We start from the raw sequence: 18,354 nt of genomic DNA on the forward strand, positions 1-18,354 counted from the left end.
AAAACAAAATGAAAAGAATGAAGAAATTGAGGAAAATATGAAGCATCTCATTCACAAAACAGACATTTTAGAAAACTGTTCGAGGAGAGACAATTTAAGAAACATTGGTCTACCAGAAGGCCATGACAATAGAAAAAGCCTGGACGTCATACTACAGGAAATTATCAAAAAAAATGCCCCGATATTCTAGAACAAGAGGGAAAATTAGGTATTGAAAGAATCCACAGATCACCTCCTAGACTTAATCCCCAACTGACAACACTCAGGTATAGTATAGCCAAATTAAAGAAATATCAGACCAGAGAAAAAAATATTACAAGCTACTGAGAAGTCATTCAGATACCATGGAATCACAGTGAGGAAAACAGAGGATCTGGCTTCATCTACACTGAAGGACTGAAAGGCATGGAATATGATATTCCATAAAGCAAGGGAACTAGGTATACAACCAAGAATCAACTACCCAGCAAAACTGTCTATATTCTTATGGTCATTCAACAAAATAGAAGAATTCCAAGAATTTGTAAAGAAAAGACCAGACCTGAAAAGAAAATTTGATGTTCAAGATCAGAACCCAAGAGAATCACCAAAATGTAATTTAAAAAGAGGGAAAAATTAAAGATAAAACAAAACCATAAAAAACAAACAAACAAAAAACCTATTTTGCTCAGTAAGTTAAGATTATATGTATTCCTATAAGAAAAGAGGTCATTGGTAACTCTTAAAAACTGTTGTTATCACCTGGGCAGCTAGAAGAATTATATTTAGAGGGAACAGTGACAAACTATATAGAGTGAGTTAACAAGACATAAATAGGTATATAGATATATGTATGCATAAATACTTATGCATTTATATATATATATATATATATATATATATATATATACAACTAATGCTAAAAAAGAGGTTAATACTAATAGAAATGGAAAAAAGAAAAAAGGGGGTAAATTTATGTCCCAAAGAAGCTCATGGATGTATGGGGGAGAACATCAATGCACTAGAAGGATAAAGAGTTTGGAGATAGGAAATACTGAACTCTTACATGCATTGAAATTGACCCAAAGTGGGAAGAACAATCCAATCCATTGGGGCAGAAAATAGATTTTCTTCCTTTAGGGGAGTAGAAGGGTAACAAATGAACTGGTGGGGAGGGAAACAGTGAAAGGGAGGTAGAGGGTGGCGGGTAGTTTAAAAAAAACTGCAAAGAAAATAAGGGGGGAAATAAGAAGGGTGGAGGATAGAAAGGGAAGTAAAATAAGTGTGGGAACTAGGGGGACTGATTAAAAACAAACACTGTTGTTGAAGTATATAGTGAAAGAAGAAAAGGCAGTACTAGGAATTGAAATCAAAATGCTGGGAAATACACAACTGGTAATCATAAATCTGAATGTGATTGGGATGACCTCATCCATAAAATGCAAGTGAATAGAAGAGTGGATTAGAATCCAAAACCCTACAATATGCTGTTTACAAGAAACACACATGAGGAAGACAGATATGCATAGGGTGAAAGTAAGAGGATGGAGTCAAACCTATTGGGCATCAACTGAAAAAAGAAAGCAGGAGTCACAATCATGATATATGACAAAGCCAAAGTATTAATAAATCTAGTTAAAAGAGATAGGGAAGGTAATTACATCCTGATAAAAGGCAGTATAGACAATGAGGAAATATAAGCACTCAAGATGTCTGCACCAAATGGCATAGCATCCAAATTTCTAAAGGAAAAACTAGTGGAGCTCAAGGATGAAATAGATAGAAAAGCTATACTAATGGGAGACCTGAACCTTCCTCTATCTGAACTAGATAAATCAAACCAAAAAAATAAATAAGAAAGAGGTAAGAGAAGTGAATGAAATCTTAGAAAAATTAGTTAGTAAATATAGGGAGAAAAATAAATAGGGACAAAAAGGAATACAGCTTTTCAGCAGCACATTGTATGTTCACAAAAATTGATCATGTATTAGGGCATAAAAACATTGCAAACAAGTGCAAAAGAGCAGAAATAATAAATGTTACCTAAGATCACAATTCAAAGAAAATAATAATTAGTAAGGGAACATGGAGAGGTAAATAAAAAATTAATTGGAAATTAAACAATACAATTCTCCAAAACCAGTTAGTCAAAGAACAAATCATAGAAACAATTAATAATTTCATTGAAAAAAATGACAATGATGAGAAATCTTTTCATAACCTATGGGATGTAGCCAAAGCAGTACTCAGGGGCAAATTTATATCCTTGAGTTCATATATTAACGAATTAGGGTGGGCAGAGGTAAATGATTTGGGCATACAAATTAGAAAAAAACTAGAAAATGAACAAATTAAAAATCCTCCAATGAAGACTAAATTAGAGATCTTAAAAATCAATGGAGAAATTAATAGAATTGAAATTCAAAGAACTATTGATTTAATAAATAATACTCAAAGCTGGTACTTTCAAAATAGACAAAGTACTGGTCAGTCTAATTTTATAAAAAGGAAAGAAAAAACCAAATTGACAGTATCCAAGTTGGAAAGGGAGACCTCATCTCTAATGAAGAGGAAATTAAGGCAATCATTAAAAACTACTTTGCCCAAATATATGGCAACAAATATGGCAATCTAGGTGAAATGGATGAATATGTACAAAAATATAAATTGCCTAGACTAACAGAGGAAGAAATAAATTACCTAAACAACCCCATATCAGAAAAAGAAATTGAACAAGCCATCAAAGAATTCCCTAACAAAAAATCCCCAGGTCCAGATGGATGCATAAATGAATTCAATCATACATTCAATGACAACTAATCCCAATATTATACAAAGTATTTGGCAGATTGAGCCAAGAAGGAATACTACCAAATTCATTTTAAGACAAAAACATGGTACTGATCCCAAAGCCAGGCAGGTCAAAAACAGAGAAATAAAACTATAGACCAATCTCCCTAATGAATATAGATGCAAAAATCTTAAATAGGATACTAGCAAAAAGACTCCAGCAAGTCATCACAAGGCTTTTTTTCACTATGACCAGGTAGGATTCTTACTAGGAATTCAAGGATGGTTCAATATTAGGAAATTGGTTCAAACCATCCACATAATTGACCATATTAACCAGCAAACTAACAATAATCATATGTTTATCTCAATAGATGTAGAAAAAGCCTGTGATGAAATACAACACCCATTCCTATTGAAAACACTAGAAAATATAGGAATAGAAGGGCCTTTCCAAAAAACAATAAACAGTACGTTTATCTAAAACCATCAGGAAACATCATCTGCAATGGGGATAAATTAGAAGCCTTCCCAATAAGATCAGGAGTGAAACAAGGATGCCCATTATTACCTCTATTATTTAAAATTGTACTAGAAACACTAGCAGTAGCAATTAGAGAAGAAAAAGAAATTGAAAGTATTAAAATTGGCAATGAGGAGACCAAGCTATCACTCTTTGCAGATGATATAATGGTCTACTTAAAGAATCCTAGAGAATCAAACAAAAAGCTATTCGAAATAATCAACAACTTTAGAAAAGTTGCAGAATACAAAGTAAATCCACATAAGTTATCAGGATTTCAATATATCTCCAACCCATTTCAGCAGCAAAAATTAGAAAGAGAAATTCCACTTAAAATCACCTTAGACGGTATAAAATACTTATGAATCTATCTGCCGAGACAAACACAGGAACTATATGAACACATCTCCAAAACACTTTCCACACAATTCAAACTAGATCTAAACAATTGGAAAAACATTGATTACTCATAAGTAGGATGAGCTAACATAATAAAAATGACAATCCTGCCCAAATTAATTTACTTATTTAGTACCATACCCATTGAACTACCAAAAAACTTTGTTACTGAATTAGAAAAAAAATATAACAAAGTTCATTTGGAATAACAAAAGATCAAGGATATCCAGGGAAATCATGAAAAAAAAAACATGCAAAGGAAGCTGGGGTTCCTGTACCAGATCTCAAACTATACTATAAAGCAGTGGTCATCAAAACAATTTGGTACTGGCTAAGAGAGAGAAAGAAGATTCAGTGGAATAGACTTGGGGTAAAAGATCTCATCAAGACAGTCTATGATAAGCCAAAAGATCCCAATTTTGGGTACCAAAACCCACTATTTGATAAAAACTGCTGGGAGTATTGGAAGGCAATATGGGAGAGATTAGGTTTGGATCAACATCTTACACCCTACACCAAGATAAACTAAGAGTGGGTGAATGGCTTGAATATAAGGAAGGAAACTATAAGCAAATTAGGCAAACACAGAATAGTATACTTGTCAGATCTTTGGGAAAGGAAAGACTTTAAAACCAAGCAAAAGCTAGAACAAATCACAAAATGTAAAATCAGTAATTTTGATTATGTCAAATTAAAAAGTTTTTGTACAAACAAAAGTAATGCATCCAAAATTAGAAGGGAAGCAACAAATTAGGAAACAATCTTCATTACAAAAACCTCTGACAAAGTTCTAATTACTCAAATTTATAATGAACTAAACCAATTGTACAAAATATCAAGCCATTCTCCAATTGATAAATGGGTAAGGGACATAAATAGGCAATTTTCATTAAAGAAATCAAAAGTATTAATAAGCACATGAAAAAGTTTTGTAAATCTCTTATAATCAGAGAAATGCAAATCAAAATAACCGTGAGGTATCACCTCACACCTAGCAGATTGGCTAACATGACAGCAAAGGAAAGTAATGAGTGCTGGAGGGAATGTGGCAAAGTCAGGACATTAATGCATTGCTGGTGAAGTTGTGAATTGATCCAACCATTCTGGAAGGCAATTTGGAGCTATGCACAAAGGATGCTAAAAGACTGTTTGGCCTTTGATCCAGCCATAGCACTGCTGGATTTATACCCTAAAGAAATAATAAGGAAAAATACATGTACAAAAATATTCATAGCTGCACTCTTTGTGGTGGCAAAAAATTGGAAGATGAGGGGATGACCTTCAATTGGGGAATGGCTGAAGATATTGTGATATATGTTGGTGATGGAATACTATTGTGCTCAAAGGAATAATGAAGTGTATGAATTCCATGGTGACTGGAACAACCTCCAGGAATTGATGCATAGTGAGAGGAGTAGAACCAGGAAAACATTGTACACAGAGACTGATACACTGTGGTACAGTCGAATGTAATGGACTTCTCCATTAGTGGCAATGCAGTGATCCAGAACAACTAGTGCAAACAACATAGAAATAGGTTCTGATCAAGGACACAAGTAATACTAAATGAAATTGTGCGTCGGCTTAGGGAAGGGTGTGTGGGTGTGTAGGTGGAGAGGAGGGAGGGAAATAAAATGATTATTGTAACCAAAAAAATATTAAAAAATTGTTATTATTTTCATCATTGTCTTTTTTTTCCTTTAAAATTGGTTTCCTCTGGAATGTTGTCCATATTATTTTGTCTGTTGCAACTTATACTTAGAATGTACCCATGGGTTTAATAAAACTGCCAAAGAGATCCATGTCAGAAAAAATAAATGTTAAGAAACCCTGATCGAGATATAGGGCAGTAGGTAGTAGCAGGATAAATGGTGAGGATTGATGCTCTTCCATCTCATTAGTAGGAATAGAATTAGTAATTCTTACATTTTCAAAGCAATAAAAGCACCTGAATAGTCTAGATGAATTCTGAGCAGCATAGGTAGGTGAAAAGCAGAAGGGAGAATGCAAGACAGAGAGCAGAGCACTTGGTAATGAAAGGACTTCTAATTCTTGTGAAGTCCTGGATGGGTTCTGGTACTATGCTAGGAATAGGGCAAGTTGGGTATAGTCATATGGTGAGGTTTCAAATAAAATATAAACTTGCATGGCATTTCTGAAATGTATCTTAATATAATAGGTGACACAAATATATGTAATAATACCTCTTCAGAAAGCTGTATGTTTTATAGTAGATATGATTTTATTTCATATTAGGAACATCTAAATTAAAAATCTACTTCTGACAATAGGCATTTGAACTTTGGAAGGTAACTTTTTCTTTAACTTCTAATATTTTCTGATAATGATGTCCTATCAAATATAGATGTGGTGTGGTAACAGGTTTACTAGACTTGTAAAATCTTAAGCTCTTTGAATATTCTCCTTGTCAGTTTCAAACTTCATGAAGACTTTATTTTAAATTTTAAAAAGTTGAATGGATTCAATTAAAGGAATGTTATTAGCACCTGAAAAGGCAAGAAACCAAATGGAATAATGACTTAAACTATTTTATTTTAAATTATTTTTTATTTTTAATTTTCCAAATGTTTATAAATCCAAACAAAACAGGCACTTCTGTATAAAAAGAAAAAAAAATAAGATTCTACGCTAATGAAATCACAAATTTCTTATATGTTTAACTTACTTTTCTTTATATTCACACAATAGATCCACTCCAAAGTATCCCAACTCCCAATCCACCCCTTATCAGATAGGATATCATCAGGGAAGCCAACATTTTCATATGAATTAAATATTTCATATTTTATCCTTCTGGCCACTTTTTGAAGGTAACATTTTCAATTTATTCTTCCAGTTTTAGTTTTATGTTCTCCTGATTTTACTCAAGTCACTGTTCAATATTTCTTATAGTTTTTTCAAGCATTTAAAAAAATCAGTTTGTTCATCATTTCTTAGGACATAATAGTATTCTAGCATATACCACATCATATTGCAATCATTTACCACAATTTATTTAACCAATCTCCATTTGATGGACATCCCCTCAGTTTCCAATTCCTTGCAGCCACAAAGATTTCTGCTATATTTTGGAATATGTGAATTCTTTTCCTCTTTCCCTGTTCTTGGGAAACAGACCTAGCAATGTTATTACTAGCTCTATGGGTATACTCAGGTTTATATCTATGTGGGCATAATTCCAAATTGCTTTCCAGAATGGTTCAATCATTTCATAGCTCCACCAACAATGCATTAATGTTCCTATTTTTTCACATTCCTTCCTACATGTCATTTTTACCTTTTGTCATTCTAGCCATTCTGGTGGATGTGAGGTGATACCTCAGGGTTGTTTTGGTTTGCATTTCCCTAATCAGTAGTGATTTGGAGCATTTTTTCATATATATATATTTTTTTTTTCATCTGAAAGTTGTCACTTCACATCTTTTGCCCATTTATCAATTTGGGGACAGATCCTATTCTTATAAATTTGACAAAATCCTCTTTAGAGATGAGACCTCTATTTGAGAGGTTGTCTATAAAAATGTTTTTTTCTAATTTTCTGATTTCTTTTTAATCTTGGCAGTGTTTACTTTATACTTTTCAATTTCATGTATTCAAAATTATCCCTTTCACATCACAATGCAATAAAAGATGCATAAATTCATCTCCTACCCATAAGTCTTGTAGACTGTATGTTAGCTGTTCTAATTTTTTTGTCTTTTTTTTGTCTCCTTTTATGTCTAAATCATTTGTCCATTTTGATCTTATTTTTGTGAATGATGTAAAATATGGGTTTATACCTAGTTTCTGGCAAATGTCTGTTCTATTCCACTGGTCTACCTTTATATTTCTTAGCCAGTACCAGATAGTTTTGATAATTACTGCAAATCTTAAAAAAAATTATTACTAAATAAATACTATTAGGACTTGTTTAAAAAATAAATCAGAAGGTATATATCTACACATTAATGTTATTCTTCATGTTCTCTGTCCTAATAAACGATGTAGTCATTCTAGTTAATAGGCCTTCATTTAAAATGTATATTAAAACCCAGAATTATAATATGGGGTCAAGGTTTTGTTTTTATTTACACAGGAAAGGAACACCTACCACAGACAACCTCTCAGGAATAGCCAAATATGGGAAGAAAAAACAGATGACTACTTCAAAGACTCAAATCACCAAAACCCATGATTTGGAGAGAAGCCAAATGAACAGTTCACATGGCAGAACAATCTCTGGATGTGGCAAGGCTCCCTTAGACTGATCAAACTTAACTATTAATCCCAATCAAGAATAAATTTTAGTAGCATTACCACTTAGAAATAAAACAAATTTGACTCATAAGAAAAGAAGTTAATATTTATTTGGCTTATGAAACAAAGGTTGGATACAAACAGAATAAGGCTAATAAGAGTATCTCTATTACATGCAATAGATGATGCTTGTCATTAAGGCAAAAGGACCTTGAGTCTCAACAAAAGCCATAGCAAGCCTGACAATCCAACTTAAGCTATGCAAAAAACTTAGAGGAAAGTAGTCTTAATAACCATAGGACTGGACCATTTGATTTGAAGCAAAAGATACCTGAGTAAAAATAATATTAGTTCCTATGCTAAAGCCTTGGAGAAATGTCTGCCTAGGACAAAACACTAAGGACAGCACACACAGCATATCTTGAGAAACACTGAAAAAAAGTCCTAATAAAAAATGAAATTTCAAAAGCTCCATTTTCAAACAAATAGAATTGGAATTTAGTTTTCTAGCCTTATACAATCCACACAAATGACACACTCACTTACCTTACTTTCATTTTTTAAAATTATATGAAAAAGAAGCATATGTAGCTCCCAGTAGTGAGAGTGGACCCCAATAAAATCAAAGCCATGTTTGGGCCAGAAGCACTCCTCATAAGAGGCCCCTAATCCCCTCTTTTTCATCTTTCCCTGATGTAGTTGGTAAATACCTGGCTGTTCTAGAAAAAAATCACTGAAGCAAATATTTCCCTGAGAATCTGGACTAGATGGTTACATATTTACTTGGGATTTATTATCCAATATAAAACTCTACATAGAGCCACTGAAGTAATCTAAATGCATTCTCTCGATCTTTTATTTTTGTTTGTTTTTTAAACATTATTTTATTTGGTCATTTTCAAACATTATTCATTAGAAACAAAGATCACCTTTTTTTTTCTCCCCCCTTCCCCAAACCCCTCCCTTTGGCAATGTGTGATTCCTCTGGGTATCACATGTGTCCTCAAACCGAGCCCATTTCCATGCTATTGGTTTCAGTAGTAGAGTATTCATTCAAAGTCTCTCCTCAATCATGTCCCCTCCACCCCTGTAGTCAAGCTGTTGTCCTTCCTCGGTGTTTTAACTACTATCGTTTGTCCTCTGCTTGTGGGTAGTGTTTTTTTTTTCTCCTTGATCCCTACAGATTGTTTAGGGACATTGCATTGCGACTAATGGAGAAGTCCATTACTTTCGATTATACCACAGTGTATCAGCCTCTGTGTACAACATTATCCTGGCTCTGCTCCTCTCACTCTGCATCACTTCCTGGAGGTCGTTCCAGTCTCCATGGAATTCCTCCACCTTATTATTCCTTTTAGCACAATAGTATTCCATCACCAACAAATACCATAATTTGTTCAGCCATTCCCCAATTGAAGGGCATCCAATCATTTTCCAGTTTTTTGCCACCACAAAGAGCGCAGCTATGAATATTCAGTACAAGTCATTTTATTTATTGTATCTTTGGGGTACAAACCCAGTAGTGCTATGCCTGGATCAAAGGACAGACAGTCTTTTATCATCCTTTGGGCATAGTTCCAAATTGCCCTCTGGAATGGTTGGATCAATTCAAAACTCTACCAGCAATGCATTAATGTCCCTACTTTGCCACATCCCCTCCAGAATTCATTACTTTCCTTCACTGTAATGTCAGCCAATCTGCTAGGTGTGAGGTGATACCTCAGAGTTGTTTTGCTTTGCATCTCTCTGATTTTCAGAGATTTATAACACTTTTTCATGTGCTTATTAATATTTTTGATTTCTTTGGCTAAAAACTGCCTATTCATGTCCCTTGCCCATTTATCAATTGGAGAATGGTTTGATTTTTTTGTACAACTGGTTTAGCTCTTTTTAAATTTGAGTAATTAGACCTTTGTCAGAGGTTTTTGTTATGAAGATTGTTTCCCAATTTGTTGCTTCCCTTCTAATTTTGGTTACATTGGTTTTGTTTGTACAAAAACTTTCTAATTAGATGTAATCAAAATTATTTATTTTACGTTTTTTGATTCTTTCTATGTCTTGCTTGGTTTTAAAGTCTTTCCCCCTCCCAAAGGTCTGACATGTATACTATTCTGTGTTCACGTAATTTACTTATGGTTTTTTCTAGAGCAGTAAAAATTTTTTTTTGAAGTTCCATGGATATGGCACTAAATAGATAGATGAGTTTGGGTAGGATGGACATTTTTATTATATTGGCTCGTCCTACCCATGAGCAGTTAATGTTTTTCCAATTGCTCAAGTCTAGTTTTAGTTGTGTGGAGAGTATTTTGTAGTTGTGTTCATATAGTTCCTGTGTTTGTCTCCGAAGATAGATTCCTAAGTATTTTATTTTGTCTGAGGTAATTTTGAATGGGATTTCTCTTTCTAGTTCTTGCTGCTGAGCTGTGTTGGAAATATATAGAAATGCTGATGACCTATGTGGGTTTATTTTGTATCCTGCAACTTTGTTAAAGTTGTTGATTATTTTGATTAGCTTTTTTGTTGATTCTCTAGGATTCTTTAAGTAGACCATCATATCATCTGCAAAGACTGATAACTTGGTCTCCTCATTGCCTATTTTAATACCTTCAATTTCTTTTTCTTCTCTAATTGCTGCTGCTAGTGTTTCTAGTACAATGTTAAATAATAGAGGTGATAATTGCCATCCTTGTTTCACTCCTCATCTTACTAGGAATGCATCTAGTTCATACCCATTGTAGAAGATGTTAGCTGATAGTTTTAGATATATACTGTTTATTATTTTTAGGAAAGACGCTGCTATTCCTATACTTTCTAGTGTTTTTAATAGGAATGGGTGTTGTATTTTTCAAAAGCTTTTTCTACATCTATTGAGATAATCATGTGGTTTTTGTTGGTTTGCTTGTTGATATGGTCAATTATGTGGATGGTTTTCCTAATATCGAACCAGCCCTGCATTCCTGGTATAAATCCTTCTTGATCATAGTCAATGACCCTCCTGGTCACTTTCTAAAGTCTTTTTGCTAGTATCCTGTTTAAGATTTTTGCATCTATGTTCATTAGGGAGATTGGTCTATAGTTTTCTTTCTCCATTTTTGATCTACCTGGCTTTGGAATCAGTACCATATTTGTGTCATAAAAGGAGTTTGGTAGTTCTCCATCTTTGTTTATTATGTCAGATAGTTTGTATAGTATTGGGGTTAGCTGATCTTTGAATGTTTGATAGAATTCACTAGTGAGGGGGCAGTTGGGTAGCTCAGTGGATTGAGAGCTAGCCCTAGAGACGGGAGGTCCTAGGTTCAAATCTGGCCTCAGCCACTTCCCAGCTGTGTGACCCTGGGCAAGTCACTTGACCCCCATTGCCTAGCCCTTACCACTCTTCTGCCTTGGAGCCAATACACAGTATTGACTCCAGGATGGAAGGTAAGGGTTTAAAAAAAAAACAATTCACTAGTGAATCCATCAGGCCCTGGGGATTTTTTCTTAGGGAGTTCTTTGACAGCCTGTTGGATTTCTTTTTCTGATATTTGGTTATTTAAGAATTCTATTTCTTCTTCTGTTTGTCTAGGCAATTTATATTTTTGTAAATATTCATCCATATTGCTTAGATTGGCATATTTATTGACATATAGTTGGGTGAAGTAGTTTTTAATGATTGCCTTAATTTCCTCTTCATTGGAGGTAAGGTCCCCTTTTTCATCTATGATACTGTTAATTTGCTTTTCTTCTCTCCTTTTTAAAATTCATTTGACTAGTACCTTGTCTCTTTTGTTGTTTTTTCAAAGTACCAGCTTCTTTTCTTATTTATTAGGTCAATATTTCTATCACTTTCAATTTTATTAATTTCTCCCTTAATTTATAGGATTTCTAATTTGGTTTTCTTTTGGAGGGTTTTAATTTGTTCACTTTCAAGTCTTTTGATTTGCATGTCCAATTCATTGATCTCTGCTCTCCCTAATTTATTAACATATGCACTCAGGGATATGAATTTTCCTCTGAGTACTGCTTTGGCTTCATCTCAGAAGGTTTGAAAGGATGTCTCACCATTGTCATTTTCTTCAATGAAAATATTAATTGTTTCTATGATTTGTTCTCTATCCGATTTTGGAGCATCATATTAATTAATTTCCAATTGATTTTTGATTTTGCCCTCCATGTCCCCTTACTGATCATAATTTTTATTGCCTTATGATCTGAAAAGGTTGCCTTAATTATTTCTGCTTTTCTGCATTTGTATGCCATGTTTTTATGACCTAGTGTATGGTCAATCCTTGTGAATGTGCCATGTGCTGCTGAAAAGGTGTATTCCTTTTTGTCACCATTTTTCTCCATATATCTATTAACTCTAATTTTTCTAATTCACCTCTTTTACCTCTTTTTAATTTATTTTTTTGTTTGATTTATCTAAATTTGATAGTGGTTGGTTCAGATCTCCCACTAGTAAAGTTTTATTATCTATTTCCTCCTTAAATTCTCTTAGTTTCTCCATTAGAAATTTGGGTGCCATACCATCTGGTGCATACATGTTGATTAGTGCTATTTCCTCATTGTCTATACTCTCTTTTATCAGGATGGATTTATACCTTCCCTATATCTTTTAATGAGGTCAATTTTTGCTTTGGCTTTGTCAGATATCATGATTGCTTCTCCTGCCTTCTTTCTGTCAGTTGAGGCCAAATAGGTCTTACTCCAACCTTTAATTCTGACCCTGTGCATTTCTACCCACCTCATTGTGTTTCTTGAAGACAACATATGGCAGGGTTTTGGATTCTAATCCATTCTGCTATTTGTCTATGTTTTATGGGTGAGTTCATCCCATTCATGTTCAGTGTTATGATTGTTATTTGTGAATTTCTCAGCATTTTGATATCCTCCCCTAATTCTGACCTTTCTTCTTTTGCTATTACCTTTTTTTTAAAAATATATTTTATTTGATCATTTCCAAGCATTATTCGTTAAAGACATAGATCATTTTCTTTTCCTCCCCCCCCCACCCCCCATAGCCGACGCGTAAGTCCACTGGGCATTAGATGTTTTCTTGATTTGAACCCATTGCTTTGTTGATAGTATTTGCATTAGAGTGTTCATTTAGGGTCTCTCCTCTGTCATGTCCCCTCATCCTCTGTATTCAGGCAGTTGCTTTTTCTCGGTGTTTCCACTCCCATAGTATATCCTTTGCTTATGAATGGTGTTTTTTTCTCCTGGATCCCTGTAAGTTGTTCAGGGACATTACACCGCCACTAATGGAGAAGTCCATTATGTTCGATTATACCACAGTGTATTAGTCTCTGTGTACAATGTTCTCCTGGTTCTGCTCCTCTCGCTCTGCATCACTTCCTGGAGGTTGTTCCAGTCTCCATGAAACTTCTCCACTTTATTATTCCTTTTAGCACAATAGTACTCCATCACCAACATATACCACAGTTTGTTCAGCCATTCCCCAATTGATGGGCATCCCCTCGTTTTCCAGTTTTGGGCCACCACAAAGAGCGCAGCTATGAATATTTTTGTACAAGTCTTTGTGTCCATTATCTCTTTGGGGTACAGACCCAGCAGTGCTATGGCTGGGTCAAAGGGTAGATATTCTTTTAGCACCCTTTGGGCATAGTTCCAAATTGCCCTCCAGAATGGTTGGATCAGTTCACAGCTCCACCAGCAATGAATTAATGTCCCTATTTTGCCACATCCCCTCCAGCATTCATTACTTTCCTTTGCTGTTATGTTAGCCAATCTGCTAGGTGTGAGGTGATACCTCAGAGTTGTTTTGATTTGCATCTCTCTGATTATAAGAGATGTAGAACACTTCTTCATGTGCTTGTTAATAGTTTTGATTTCTTTATCTGAGAACTGCCTATCCATTTCCCTTGCCCATTTATCAATTGGAGAATGGCTTGATTTTTTGTACAATAGATTTAGCTCATTATAAATATGAGTAATTAAACCTTTGTCAGAGGTTTCTATGAAGATTTTTTCCCAATTTGTTGTTTCCCTTCTGATTTTAGTTATATTGGTTTTGTTTGTACAAAAGCTTTTTAGTTTGATGTAGTCAAAATTATTTATTTTACATTTTGTGATTCTTTCTATATCTTGCTTGGTTTTAAAGCCTTTCCCCTCCCAAAGGTCTGACATGTATACTATTCTGTGTTTACCCAATTTACTTATGGTTTCCTTCTTTATGTTTAAGTCACTCACCCATTTTGAATTTATCTTGGTGTAGGGTGTGAGGTGTTGATCTATTCCTAGTCTCTCCCACACTGTCTTCCAATTTTCCCAGCAGTTTTTATCGAATAGTGGATTTTTGTCCCAAAAGCTGGGATCTTTGGGTTTATCGTATACTGTCTTGCTGAGGTCGCTTTCCCCCAGTCTATTCCACTGATCTTCCTTTCTGTTTCTTAGCCAGTACCAAATTGTTTTGATGACTGCTGCTTTGTAATATAGTTTTAGGTCAGGGACTGCAAGGCCCCCATCATATGTGTTTTTTTTCATTATTTCCCTGGATATCCTTGATCTTTTGTTCTTCCAAATGAACTTTGTTATGGTTTTTTCTAAATCAGTGAAGAAGTATTTTGGTAGTTCAATGGGTATGGCACTAAATAGATAAATAAGTTTGGGTAGGATGGTCATTTTTATTATATTGGCTCGTCCTATCCATGAGCAGTTAATGTTTTTCCATTTGTTCAAGTCTAGTTTTAGTTGTGTGGCGAGTGTTTTGTAGTTGTGTTCATATAGTGCCTGTGTTTGTCTTGGGAGGTAGATTCCTAGGTATTTTATTTTGTCTAAGGTGATTTTGAATGGGATTTCTCTTTCTAGTTCTTGCTGCTGAGCTGTGTTGGAGATATATAGAAAAGCTGATGATTTATGTGGGTTTATTTTGTATCCTGCAACTTTGCTAAAGTTGTTGATTATTTCAATTAGCTTTTTGGTTGAATCTCTAGGATTCTTTAAGTAGACCATCATGTCATCCGCAAAGAGTGATAACTTGGTCTCCTCCTTGCCTATTTTGATGCCTTCAATTCCTTTATCTTCTCTAATTGCTACTGCTAGTGTTTCTAGTACAATGTCAAATAATAGAGGTCATAATGGGCATCCTTGTTACACTCCTGATATTAATGGGAATGCATCTAGTTTATCCCCATTGCAGATGATATTAGCTGTTGGTTTTAGATATATACTGTTTATTATTTTTAGGAATGACCCTTCTATTCCTATGCTTTCTAGTGTTTTTAATAGGAATGGGTGTTGTATTTTATCAAAGGCTTTTTCTGCATCTATTGAAATAATCATGTGATTCTTGCTAGTTTGCTTGTTGATGTGGTCAATTATGTGGATGGTTTTCCTAATGTTGAACCAGCCCTGCATCCCTGGTATGAATCCTACTTGATCATGGTGAATGATCCTTCTGATCACTTGCTGGAGTCTTTTTGCTAGTATCCTATTTAAGATTTTTGCATCTATATTCATTAGGGAGATTGGCCTATAGTTTTCTTTCTCTGTTTTTGACCTGCCTGGTTTTGGAATCAGTACCATGTTTGTGTCGTAAAAGGAGTTTGGTAGAACTTCCTCTTTGCTTATTATGTCAAATAGTTTGTATAGTATTGGGATTAACTGTTCTCTGAATGTTTGATAGAATTCACAGGTGAATCCATCAGGCCCTGGGGACTTTTTCTTAGGAAGTTCTTTGATGGCTTGTTGGATTTCAATTTCTGATATGGGATTATTTAGGAATTCTATTTCCTCTTCTGTTAGTCTAGGCAGTTTGTATTTTTGTATATATTCATCCATTTCTCCTAAATTGGTGTATTTATTGCCATATAATTGGGCAAAGTAATTTCTAATGATTGCCTTAATTTCCTCCTCATTGGAGGTGCTGTCCCCCTTTTCATCTTTAATGCTGTGAATTTGCTTTTCTTCCTTCCTTTTTTTAACTAGATTGACCAGTACCTTGTCTATTTTGTTTGTTTTTTCAAAGTACCAGCTTCTTGTCTCATTTATTAAATCAATAGTTCTATCACTTTCGATTTTACTAATTTCTCCCTTAATTTTTAGGATTTCTAATTTGGTTTTCTGCTGGGGGTTTTTAATTTGATCGCTTTCCAGTTTTTTCAATTGCATTTCCAATTGATTGATCTCTGCTCTCCCTTGTTTGTTAATATAAGCATTCAGGGATATGAATTTACCTCTGATTACCGCTTTGGCTGCATCCCAAAAGGTTTGAAAGGATGTTTCGCCATTGTCATTTTCCTCGATGAAATTATTAATTGTTTCTATGATTTCTTCTTTAACTAAACGGTTTTGGAGTATCATATTGTTTAATTTCCAATTGGTTTTAGATTTGGTTTTCCATGTACCATTACTAATCATTATTTTTATTGCCTTGTGATCTGAGAAGGCTGCATTCATTATTTCTGCTTTTCTGCATTTGTGTGCTATGTTTCTGTGACCTAATGTATGGTCAATTTTTGTGAATGTGCCATGTGGTGCTGAGAAGAAGGTGTATTCCTTTTTATCCCTATTTATTTTTCTCCATATGTCTATTAATTCTAATTTTTCTAAGATTTCATTCACTTCTTTTACCTCTTTCTTATTTATTTTTTGATTTGATTTATCTAAATTTGATAATGGTTGGTTTAAGTCTCCCACTAGTATGGTTTTATTGTCTATTTCTTCCTTCAATTCTCCTAGTTTCTCCATTAGAAATTTGGGTGCTATATTATTTGGTGCATACATATTGATTAATGATATTTCCTCATTGTCTATAGTCCCTTTTAACAAAATATAATTACCTTCCCTATCCCTTTTGATCAGGTCTATTTTTGCATTGGCTTTATCAGATATCATGATTACCACTCCTGCCTTCTTTCTATCAGTTGAAGCCCAGAAGGTCTTACTCCATCCTTTAATTCTGACCTTGTGGGTGTCAACCCGCCTCATGTGTGTTTCTTGAAGACAACATATGGTAGGGTTTTGGATTCTAATCCATTTTGCTATTCGTCTACATTTTATGGGTGAGTTCATCCCATTCACGTTCAAAGTTATGATTGTCATTTGTGGACTCCCTGGCATTTTGATTGCCTTCCCTAATTCTAACCTTTTCTTCTTCGGCTCTACCTTTTAGTCCAGTGATTTACTTTGAAACAGTCCCCCTTGTCCCCTCCCTTGATGTTTCCCTTTTTAGTCCCTCCCTTTTTTCCCTCTCCCTCCCCCCTCTCTTTCCCTCCCTTTTTGTTCTCCCTCTCCCCCTCCCCCCCTTGGTTTTCCCTTCTCCTTACCCTTGTTGGGTAAGATAGAATTCAAGATCCCAATGGATCTGGATGTTTTTCCCTCTCAGAGCTGATTTCCCTGAGATTGAGGTTTAAGTAACACCCCCCCCTCTCTTCCTCTCCTTCTTATAGGAGTTTTCTTCCCCTACCCTTCCCATGTGAATCTTTGTGTGAGAACCATTATTCTATTTGGTCTTTCTTTACCCCCTATTTATACATTACATTTTCCCCACATGTTAGTATACATAGGTTGATATAAATGTAGTCCTTATAGAAGAGAGTTTGAGTAAAAGAAGAAGATAACATTTTCCCCTTTCCTTAATATTTACCTTTTCAGGTATTCCTTGCTCTTTGATTTTCGGTATCAAACTTTCCACAGAGCTCTGGTCTTTTCTTTGCAAAAAGTTGGAAGTCTTCTATTTTGTTGAATGCCCATACTTTCCCTTGGAAGTATATAGTCAGTTTTTCTGGGTAGCTGATTCTTGGTTGGAGACCCAGCTCTCTTGCCTTTCTGAAGATCATGTTCCATGCCTTACGATCATTCAGAGTAGAACTTGCAAGGTCTTGGGTGACCCTGATTGGCATTCCTTTATATCTAAATTGTCTTTTTCTGGCTTCCTGTAGGATTTTTTCTTTTGTTTGATAGCTTTGGAATTTGGCAATTGCATTCCTGGGAGTTGTATTTTGGGGGTTTAGTGTAGAAGGTGTTCTGTGAGCTCTGTCAGTGGCTGTATTGCCCCCTTGTTCTAGAATCTCTGGGCAATTTTCTTTGATTATATCTTGTATCACCATGTCCAGTTTGGTGTTTATTTCTGGCTTTTCTGGGAGTCCAATTATTCTTAAATTATCCCTTCTCCCCCTATTTTCCAGATCTATCACCTTGTCGGTGAGATATTTTATGTTCTCTTCTAATTTCTTGGTATTTTGGCTTTGCTTTATTGATTCTTGCTCTTTTACACGATCGTTGTCTTCCAGCTGCCTGATTCTGGCCTTTAAAGCCTGGTTTTCTTTTACAGTTTGGTCAAACTGGTTTTGTAGATGCGTGAATTTCTTTTGCATTATTTCCAACTTTTCCTCCCAGAAGGCTTCCATCTTTTTGGTCATTTCTGATTCAAATTCTTCATAGGTTTGTGGAGAGTTTCCATTTCC

This window comes from Monodelphis domestica, chromosome 2, assembly GCF_027887165.1.
Source record: "Monodelphis domestica isolate mMonDom1 chromosome 2, mMonDom1.pri, whole genome shotgun sequence".
Taxonomy (NCBI): Eukaryota; Metazoa; Chordata; class Mammalia; order Didelphimorphia; family Didelphidae; genus Monodelphis; species Monodelphis domestica.